Genomic DNA, 11,226 nt, shown 5'->3' with positions numbered 1-11,226 from the left:
TTTTTACATTGTGCTTCCTTTTTTGCCAGATGAGGAGGATGACTCAGTTGCTGAAGGCGATTTATGGTGAAAAAGTGTATAAATCTAAGAACCACCCTGACTGTGTTAAATTGGCAGAGAAGCCCTCTTACCCGGTCGTGCCAGCGCAGGGAGCAAACGAGTGCGGAATCTATGTTCTGAGGGTGACGCAGTTGTATGATGGCCAATATCTAGTTGAGAAAATTATCAAAACCGACGTAACACCTTCTGTGTTTTCTTTGTTTTCTTGTTACTTTTTTTTATTATTTTACTTTTTCAATTTTTGTTCTTTATGACAACCTTTTATTTTAATCAATGTCTGCATTTTTTTCTTTTTTCAGCCTGTTGTTGAAGATTGGAAGGCAGAGTACATGTTCCAGCTGCTCTTCAATCCTTTGAACATGTTGTGTTATGAAGAGATGGTGCTTGAGCTATGAGAACTGATTGCGGACCTCAGGATTACTTCCCTATCGCAATCGCAGACGCAGTAACAATCTACTTTGAAAAAATCCTGTGGATGGACAAGAACTAGGGGTTCATGTTGTGTACTGTGTGGTGTCTAAGGTATATAATGTATGAAAATACTTTTGTTTTTCTGTTGTTGTGATCTTTTATCTGCTTTTTTGGAGCAGTGCTTTTATGGACGAATATGTATCTGCATGTGTATTTTATATAAATAATTCATACAGTATATACATGTGTATATTTTTATTTTTGTTGAACTTACACGTTCTGTGTGAACTGGCATTTTTTTCACGCCTATGTGTATCTTATGTGTCGCATAAACTGAATTGCATGTGATGCCGAACTTCTTCGTCCAACAAAAAGGATTGCATTTTTCTACAAGTTTATGTTGCACCTGTTCTTTTTTTGATGCACTTTTTTGTCGCAGACCCTGCATTCATGTGTGTATCCTGGAACTGCGTTGCTTTATGATACTGCACTGCTTCTTGCCTAACCAAGTGCACTGCTTTTGCCTAAAGATGTGTCCTTCAGTTGGTTTTTTTATTGTTTGTATTGTAAGGTATGGGGGGTGCCCCCCCCCATTTTTTTGGTTGTTTATAGATTTGTATTTGCTCTTTGTATTCCCTGTACTTACGGCACTGCGTGCATTAGCGCGAGGCCGGGCAGGGGGGTGGGAGGGGGGTCGTGAGCCCGCCTCTCCACCCCCTATGAGGCCGAGCTTGGAACGAGCCGGAGTAGGCGGCGACGCGGCGTGCCGCAGCGCCGCATGCGTAGGCGAGTCCATCACACCCCATCGCCTCCCTGTCTATCTTAGGGGTGTGGTTCTGGGGTTGCGTGTGTCCAATTGTTGGAAAAACAGAATGTTCGTACTGCGGCTGTCAACCAAGCGCACTGCGTGTGTTAGCGCAAGGCCGAGCAGGGGGGGTAGGAGGGGGTCATGACCACGCGGCGAGTGGGGGGGAGGCCGGAGCCTGGACAGAGTCGGAGCAGGCGGCGACGCGGCGTGCTGCGGCGCCGCATGCGCAGGCGAGTCCGTCACACCCGTGCGCCTCCCTTTCTATCTTAGGTGTGTGGCTCTAGGGTTGCGTGTGTCCTATTGTTGGAAAAACAGAATGTCCGCACTGCGCCTGTTAACCAAGCGCACTGCGTGCGTTAGCGCGAGGCCGAGCATGGCGTGAGGGGCCTCCCCACCCCCCTGCGACCCACCCCCCTGCGAGGCCGAGCCTGGAACGTCGCGCCCCCCCCCCCACCCCTCCCCCCCCGGGGGGGCGGGCCCCTGGAACGAGCCGGAGCAAGCGGCGACGCGGCGTGCCGCGGCGCCGCATGCGCAGGCGAGTTGTCACACCCCGTCGCCTCCCTGTCTATCTTAGGGGTGTGGCTCTGGGGTTGCGTACTACACATGTTTGCGCTACATTTTTTGCACTGCATGGGTAGCATATTTCTTTATTATTTTTCGCTCTTACGTATCATTTTTTCTAGTGTACGAGTGTGCACTGCTTTGTTGCTTCTATATGCACTGCATTCATCATAGTCCTATGTTGCACGTGTACACATTTTGCACTGCGTCCATCCTTCTTTGTGCCAAATGTTGACTAGTTATGCCAATGCTACGGATGACTTACATTTAAGTACTGCATTAGGTGCACTGATTCTGTGTTGTGCACTGCACGAAAGTGCTTCTCTTGTGGTTCATTTTGAGCATGTACCGCACTTCATGCACACATATATTGAACTTCCTTGTAAGACTTTGGAGAACTACACACATTTTTTAGAGACCTATTACGGGACTAGCTGGGGCCTTGTTGTAGCTGGGTGGTCAATTTTTTTTCTTATCTGAAGAATTTTTTCTTTTGGAGTATATATATTTCACGTGAGTACAAATGATGTCATTTCTACTGCTTGCACCAACGTTGAGTACTGCACTGAACAAAAGTTGCTGCAGCCCCTTTGTTCTGCATTTGTGCATGTACTGCACTTCATTATACACTCTGTGAACTGCGTTATTTTTCTTATGTGAACTGTATTCACATTTTGGTATCACACATTAATTTTTTCAAAATTTTCTGGATACTTGTTCTAACACAAACTAATTTCAGCGAAAGCAATTGATCAGAAGCAAACTGTGACACAAAGCAAACACATAAAAAAATTTAAAGATAATTCTAAAACGACATTGTTTTTACAAAAGAAATGTTCGATATGAAGCAATGGACATAATCAAAAGCTTGCATACATGAAACAAAGAACAACACAACGACTAAAGTAAAGTGAAACTAAAACATAGCCCTGAATTATTTCTAGTTGCTGTATTGGATTACAGCCTTGTTCTTCTTCTGCTTTGCTTCTTTGTCTCTTTTTTCCCTGTCCAGTCCCATGATGACATCGTAGATGATTCTCCATGACTCATATGTTGCGAATGCATCTATTGCTGCATACTTGATAAGCTTTTCTGGCAGTGGGCAAAATCCCCACAGAGTATGGTCCTCCTTGCGGTTAATTTTTTTCTTCATGTCATGGTAGTGAATGTCTATCATCCTGCCGGCAACATCAGCCAAAGAGTCAAACTTCTTTTTATTGTATGGGTCTCTCCATTCCACCTGAATATCAATGTAGTTGTCAGAGTTGATCTCCAAACCAGATAGCTTCAGCTTGCTTTTGTCTCCTTCAATGGCGAATCCGACGAAGGTGTACTCACCATTCATGAGGAATTTGTCTAGTTCCATTGGCCTGCAAGATGTTTGTATAGAGTGAATATAGTTTATTTTCTTAGGAGTACATGTTTTTTGTTTTGTCTGAAACTAAACTGCAATATGAATATCTGAATCTGTTACATTGAGTAGTTGCTAATACTTTGTTCATCATAACTAGCAAATCTGATAATATATTGCATAAATAATGCATGTTTTGTGCATGATTGTATTCTTGAACTGAATTTCATACATGTTTTGTATAGTAATGTTGCAGTTTTCTATTGTTCAGTCAAATAGTTTGTATTTGGTAAAACAAAATAAAACTGTGTGTATTGCTAGATCATATAATTCAAGAATTGAGCACATGAGTGACATACATGGAGCCAGATGAAAACTGTCAATGAATTCATATGCCGTGCTTTTCAAAAATGAAAACCAAAGTTTAAATAGTGGCGATTGCAGTGAAGAAAATTTAAAATCAATATTGACAATCAATAGTACAGATTGATAGTTATTCTGACCTGTCTTTAGCTGCAGAGATGTGGTAGACAAGGCATTCTTTTTCTATGCATAGCTGGAGCACTGCTGCCCGCTGTGGCTTCACGTAGTGCGTGTACTCGACATCAACGCCGACTAGTTTGACGGGCATTCCGCCGAGCTTCCTCCTGAGTGTGGACAGCATCTTGTCCACGTCTTCACCCTTGCTTGTGCAAATGACGTGGAGCTTGTGGTTGCCGTGGAGGTCGACGTCGTGGAGCTCCCTGGTGTAGGCGGTGCTGCTTGTAAAGAGGTGCATCCGCCATGACTCTCCTCTGCTCTCTCGTGTTTGTTCTGGAGAGAAGAGGTTGGTGAAAGGAAGTTTGGAGAAGAAGATGCAATGGGGTTTTTTGGGGTACGAAGCAGTTGTGTTTTCCCTGCTCTCCTGTGCTCTCCTTGACAGGACGTGGGAGAGGTGGAGCGGGGTGGTAGCGTGGGGCTCTGTTTTTAGTTACGTGGCAACTACAGAGAGGTTCTGCTATGAGGAGGCTCTGTTAGTTCGTTGGACATCCGGAATGTGTCCTCTTTTTTCGTGACTTGTTCAGGTATGCACGCAACTGTCAAAAAATGTGATGATTGTGTTTTCGGTGAATTTTCCTTTAAGTGCACTTCTTTGCTATCAGAACAGAACTACTTGTCCACCGTAGTGTACTGCATGGAAGTGAAATTTATTCTTCGTGCACTGAATTATATCGGATTAGGATTGATACAGATGTACGCACATTTAGTTTCTTGATGGAGTTCTTTCATGCAGTTCTTTTTTTATAACGGACTGCTTTGCTTAACTAACAGGGCGCATTCTTCATTTTAGCAAGACTACAATGCAGTAGAAGGAGAACTGCATTTCAGAAAAAAATACTTCGTGCTTCACGTGGAGAACTGCATTGTTTGGCGTCGCGGACTGCATTTGTACTTTTACTTCGGGCTTTCTACGTTTTATTTATTAATAATGAACTGTAGTTTCTAGCAGTGCCCACACACATTTTCTTTTGTTGTTGTTATTCATTTAAAAAATGTTTCTCATTTTTCTTTGATGTTTTATTTTTGAAGTTATTGTTTTTTCTTAGTGGGCCTTGTTGGGCTGTGTTCGGGGAGTGAAGACGCATTGGGCCCAAGTCGGCCTGTGAGCACGGCTGGTTCCCGGTGCGTTGTGTGCGGCCTAATGTTTAGTCCCACCTCGCCCGCGGAAGGCGCGCCCAACCTGTTTATAAGCGTTGGTGAGGCAGCCGTATCGAACTCCTCTGGTTACTTATTTGGGCGCTTATACACGGCGCTCGCTACTCTATGCGCTCTGACCTATGGGCCCATGTGCGCCCGGCCCCATGCATTGTGGCTCAGAACGGCTCGCCTGCTATGGGCGCAGACCTACTACGAGACTGGCTGGGGCCGGCTACACCTAGGTGGTCAATTTTTTTCTATTGTTTTTTTCAATGTAGGGGGGCATGCACTGGTTTGTAAACCATCTGTGCACTGCACTGATCAGAGTTCTGTACTGCATGTGCACGCAGTCCGTACTACATGCATAGTTCTCATTTTTTTGTTTTCATGTTTGTGCTCTTACGTAATCTTTTTTCCAATGTAGAGGAGTGCACTGCTTAGTAAACATACCTGTACTGCATTGATTGTGTTCCTGTACTGCAGGTTCATATATTTCCGCACTACATTTTTTTCAATGTAGGGGTGTGCACTGCTCTGTAAACCGTCTGTGCACTGCATTGATCAGAGTTCTATACTACATGAACACGCATTCCATAGTACATGTACATTTCTCATATTTTGTTTTCATGTTTTTGCTCTTATGTAATCTTGTTTCTAATGTAGGGGAGTGCACTGCTTAGTAAACATAACCCGTACTGCATTGATTATGTTTGTGTACTGCACGTTCATATATTTCGGCACTACATATACATGTTGCATTTTTTTCTTTCTGTGTTTTTGCTCTTATGTATTCTTTTTTTATCAAATTTAGGGGCATTCACTGCTTCGTTGCGTATGTGTAAATTTAATACGACAGAGTATGTACTGCATTGGTACACAACTTGCACTGCATGCGTCTTATTTGCACACTGCATCTTATTTTTTGTTTTGCACACTGCTCGAATCTAATGATTCATAAGTAAACAACAGAGAACAAATTATCACAGGCATTCTGTACGACAAGTTCATCATGAGCAAACTAATTTCAACAGAAAGCAATCTAACATAATCAAAGTCACATCATTACAAGCGATGCTACATGGCAAGCAAACTAAGTTCAGCAAAAGCAAATGATCACAAGCAAACTAACGATACATAAGCAAACAACATAAATCAAATTTGATGATAATTCTAAAACGACGCCGGCATTGGTTGCTCTTTGGCCGGCACCATCTTCTTCTTCACCAGTCAGTGTCTCCATATCTCGTACATTGCGAAGTCCGTCCTCGGTGAGGGTGATGCAGTTCCATATCTCGTATGATGTGTAGGCGTACTTTGCCACGTACTCGATGTGCCTCATGGACAAAGGAAGGGTGGCCCAGCGCTTGTGCTCGTCGTCGGTGATCTTCTTCTTAATGTTGTTGTAGTAGTCGTCGATGAGCATGCCGGAGACGTCTCTAAGGGAGTCCAACTCCTTGGTTGCCTCGGGCACCCTCCACTCCTTCTGGATGTCGACGAAGTTGGCAACCTCCAGATTGACGTGGTCTAGCCTTTTTTTGTCGCCGTCGATGGAGAAGCCTTCAAAGGTGTACTTGGGGTCGGCGAGGAAGTTGTCAAAGACGGTGCACCTTTCAGCGGCACTCAGTTGGAGGAGCAGCACTGGGTGTTTCTTGCCAATGGAGAGTTGGCAGAGGGCTATTTTCTACGTCGCTTCAGGCTCATTGTTGTACTTGAGATCAATGCCGACAATCTTGTGGCGCTAGAGGCTGAGGTGGCGCTCGTACTGTGCGAGGGTGATAACCACCTGCTTCTTGTCGTTGGTGTGGATGACGTGCAAGTTGGTGTTGCCGTGGGCCTCCACGTCCTTGTACTCATCGGCAAACGCCATGGCTGATAGTAGGGGCTTGGTGTTTTGCGTGGAGATGGATGTGATGGAACGATTTGGTGGCAGCGCAATGGATACTTGTGTTGTTGTGGATGAGAAGGCCTATGGCAGGGGTCTAAATTTAAGGGAGGGCGTGGGGAGGGATGGCCGCATCAGATGAACTGCACGATCTCGCTGACGATGAGGTTTGTGCAAATCGTGGGTTGGTGTCGCGTCTGTGATCATGGGCTTGTTGCAATGGAACCACTCCGATTGGGTGGTTGTATGTGAACGTGGTGTTTTTTAACATGGTTTCTTTTTTATTTTTGATCAGTAGATTTTTTTAACCACCACTTTCTGTGCGAACGGGCATTTTGTGACGTTTTATATGTATCCTGCGTGATAACAAAACTACATTTGTTAGAGTTCCGCACTGCATCGTGTGCAACGGAGAACTGCATGTTGTGTACAGGTGCTTACTTCACAGTATTTTTTGTGTATCCTTGCTTGAGCCCCTGAATAAAGTACAATGTATTCCACAATTTTACGAGTTTTTTGCTGTGTTTTATACCATGTACTTATTCATGTATGTAATCCGGAACTGGATTTGCTAAACCGTACTGCTTCATGTAGCTAAATTCACTGCATCTTTCTAGTGCTGCTTACTGCATCAATTTTTTTGCCCATACTTACTGCAGTCCCTGTACAGGATGGGTAGGGGGGTTGGGGGCCCATTTTTTAAGTAAATGTTTTTTCTTAGTGGGCCTTGTTGGACCTGTGTTCATGGAGTGAAGACACATTGGGCCCAAGTCGGCATGTGACCACGGCTGGTTCCCGGTGCGTTGTGTGCGGCCTAATATTTAGTCCTACCTCGCCCGCGGAAGGCGCGCCCGAACTGTTTATAAGCACTGGCGAGGAAGCCGTGTTGAACTCCTCTAGTTACTTATTTGGGCGCTTATACCCGATGCTCGAAGCTCTATGCTCTCTGACCCGTGGGCCCATGTGCGCCCGGCCCCATGCATTGTGGATCAGAACGGCTCGCCTACGGTGGGCGCAGACCTACTATGAGACTGGCTGGGGCCGGATGCACCTTGGTGGTCAATTGTTTTTCTTTGTATTTTCTATCTTAATTCTTTTTTTCAATGTAGGGGCGTGCACTGCTTAGCAAATCATCCGTGCACTGCATTGATCAGTTTTCTGGACTGAATGTGCACGCATTACGTACTAAACATGTTTTGCGCTACATTTTTGTGCACTGCATTGGCAGGGGTGTGCACTGCTTTGTTGCCCCTTTGCACTGCATTCGTCATGGTCCTGTGCTTCAGGTGTACAAATTCGTCATGAATTTGTGCAGTCAAAGTCTTTGTATAACTTCCTGGTAAGACTTTTTTGTTTTGGTAACATAAACCTTTATTGATTGTCCTTCATTATTGGTAACATAATTTTCATTAACTCCTCTTTAATATTCAGTTTTGACCTTTTTGCATTCCTCTCCTATAAATGTAGGCCAACTTCTACCCTTCCTTTGCAGTTCATTTCTCCTCTAGCTGCAACTCCTCTCCTTTCTCTAGCCTCTCTTTATTTTTTACCTTTTCTAGGTTTTTGTTGCGATGGCTCCAGGCCCCTGCACGAATCTCTCCTGCTGCGGGCATGGTTGTGGTGTGCCGACGCACTGCGGTTGCTCAGCTTGCTCGCAAGCCTGTCGTGCTCGTCGTTGGGGGAAGGTATTGTGCCGAGTTGGGCGAGCAGAGCAGCTTGCATATGGCACAGTATTCACAGAAGGATTGGATATGGGCCACATCAACGTTTCTGCGTTCTATTCCGCCCTGCTTCACCGTGGCCTTGACCACACAAGTCCTTTTTTCCATCAGATTACGCCAATAGATGTTGAGACTCACTACAAGATGGTAATTTTCGCTCGATCTGATTTTTTCTTTGTGTTTTCCTTTTTATGTATAATTCCATACTAGTCTGAACTTCTAGTTTTTTAGGAATGTATTTATTTTGTTTTATTGAAGTGTACTTCACGTTGTACTTATATCTTATTTTTATTTCTTTGCTTGTGTGCATGGAGCTCGTGTTTTATTTTGCATGGTTACAATATGTGAACTTCTTAGATACTAGATGAGAAGTAATAGTTTCCACAATTTTCCTCGCTTGTAGGTTTTGTACTACATGCAGGTAGTCTCAAGAACTTCATAATAGTTGCAAGCGTACTTCTTGTGTGCAAGTTCCACACTGCACATTAGATTGAGTTTAATTTGTACTGCTTTTTTGTAGAAAATTCCCCAACTAGATGTTAGGTATCTCCGTCTCAAGAAGAAGGGAATTCTCCAAGTTGTTCTTGGTAATGGACACTTAAACCAGCCAAGTACCATGTAGGCGTTAACAGGCGGCTGTGTCTGCAGGAAGGGTGGAAGGAATTTTTCATTGATAGTGGCCTGAAGTCTGAGCAAGTTGTTGTCTTCAACTTCTTTGAACTCGAGGATCGTACGGTTAGAATCACGTTTGACGTGATTGGTTAAGGTTATGAGGTAGATTTTTAATAAGTACTTTTGTGTGAAGAACGCTTCATCTTTTTGATGTGTTTTGTAATAAGCACTTTTGTGATCTGACCCGCTTCAATTATAATTCCGAACTTCATGCTGCCAGTGAGCTATCTGCATTTTTTACATTGTTTTTACATTAATATGTGTCAAAGTTTTACTCTAGAGTGATATATATGGTATACTATATACACCATTTGTCTTTAAATGGTTTAGTTGAATAACTCATAGTTAGTGGGGAATTTGTGTTTACGTGAAATTTAAACTGATACATAAGTCATACAGATAAGAAAACTGCTATGCATATGATTAATTTATTGAAGTTCATCTATTTGGTCGTTAACTTGCTGCTTCTCCACGGTGACTGGAGCGTGTCCAATGTCGCACTTTCTTTTGTTTTCCGTGGCGGTGTTGCTAGTTCTGGTCTCTGCACCGCTGTGTTTGTAGTCCCTCACGTGCTGGTTGATGGTGGCTTTTGTTTTTGAGTGCTGTGAACTGCATCCTTTGTTGCTCCCCACATGCTTGTTGATGGCCGCTTTCGTTTTCCAGCGATGTGAACTGCATCCTTCTTTGCTCCCCGCGTGCTGGTGGATGGCTGCTTTTGTTTTCCAGTGTTGTGAACTGCATCCTTCTTTGCTCCCCGCGTGCTGGTTGATGGCTGCTTTTGTTTTTGAGTGCTGTGAACTGCATCCTTTCGTGCTCCTACCTTGTTTTTTGAAAGTGGTGTCGTTCTCGGTTGTTTCTGTACAGCAGCATTCCCTTGTGGTGGTCTTGTTGGCATTGTTTCTTCATGTTCTTCGTCCTCTTCACTCTCTTCTTCCTCCTCTTCTTGCTCTTCCTCATCTTCCTCATCTGTTTCTTCATAAGCCACTTCTTCTTCAGTTTCTTCATGTTCTTCGTCCTCTTCACTCTATTCTTCCTCCTCTTCTTCATCTGCTTCTTCATAAGCCATTTCTTCTTCAGTTGTGTCGCCATCTTCTTCTTTGATTTCATCTTCCTCGTCTTCCTCATTTTCTGATCTTGTTCTTTTGGGGCAGGTTCTTGAATTATGTCTCTTCCTCTTTTTGCAGATGCTACAACCTCTCGGTTTCGCCCATTTCTTAGTGTTGTGAGTGGAATTTCTGTTTGGTTGTGCATCGCCATGTCCTTGTTTTTCTTGTTCATGTCTTTTTGTACATGTCCTAGAATTGTGGCCTCTGATTTCATTACATGTCTTGCACCTTCTTATTCCTAGTGGGTGACCATCACTGTCCAGCTTAGGCTGTGGCTTACTGTTTTTGTCATCATTTTTGTCCTTGCATGCAACCTTTTTCTGGGTTGCGTCGCCCCCTTTCTTCCTTCCTCTTGTGTTTGAAACAGGAGGTGGAAGAATTGTTTCTTTTTTGATCGCACCAGTTCCGCCGTGTTCGGTATTTTCTACTTGCTCGGCATTATTGTCATGCTGGGATTTCTTTGCTTGCTTTAGTTTTGCTGCTTCTTCTTCTTCTTCATTCAGCACATCTACTTCCTCGATCAGTGCCCTCATACCAGACAACGCTCTGTGGCACCCAACATCGGACCTTGTCGCTCTGTTTGCAAGGTCCATTGTTGTTTCTGTCAGCAATTTTCTACGGCAAAAAAATGATGTTCCATCTGGTGCTGTTTGTTCATGGTCTCTTCTGTCAAACGTCGCATTTGATCTTGCATTACGGGTGTATCTTTTCATAATATACTCTCAAATGAGAAAGCATGCATAACACATGGACGCAAAAGAGCTCTGCAGACAACACATTGATTTCCTTTGTTTTGTAAGTGAACTGCATCGATCTATTGTAGTGGTGTACGAGATACTTTGTCGGGCTCTCAGGGCACCATTCTGCTCTGACTGCAGTGCTACGGTAGAGTGTTTCTTTGAAATCTGCAAAGACTGCCCTTGTATACACTTTTGATAGCTGAACTTCGAACCCAAACTGGGTTGTTGTCTTTACTT

Source organism: Triticum urartu, chromosome 6 (assembly GCF_003073215.2).
Source record: "Triticum urartu cultivar G1812 chromosome 6, Tu2.1, whole genome shotgun sequence".
NCBI lineage: Eukaryota > Viridiplantae > Streptophyta > Magnoliopsida > Poales > Poaceae > Triticum > Triticum urartu.
This window is presented reverse-complemented; position numbering follows the sequence as displayed.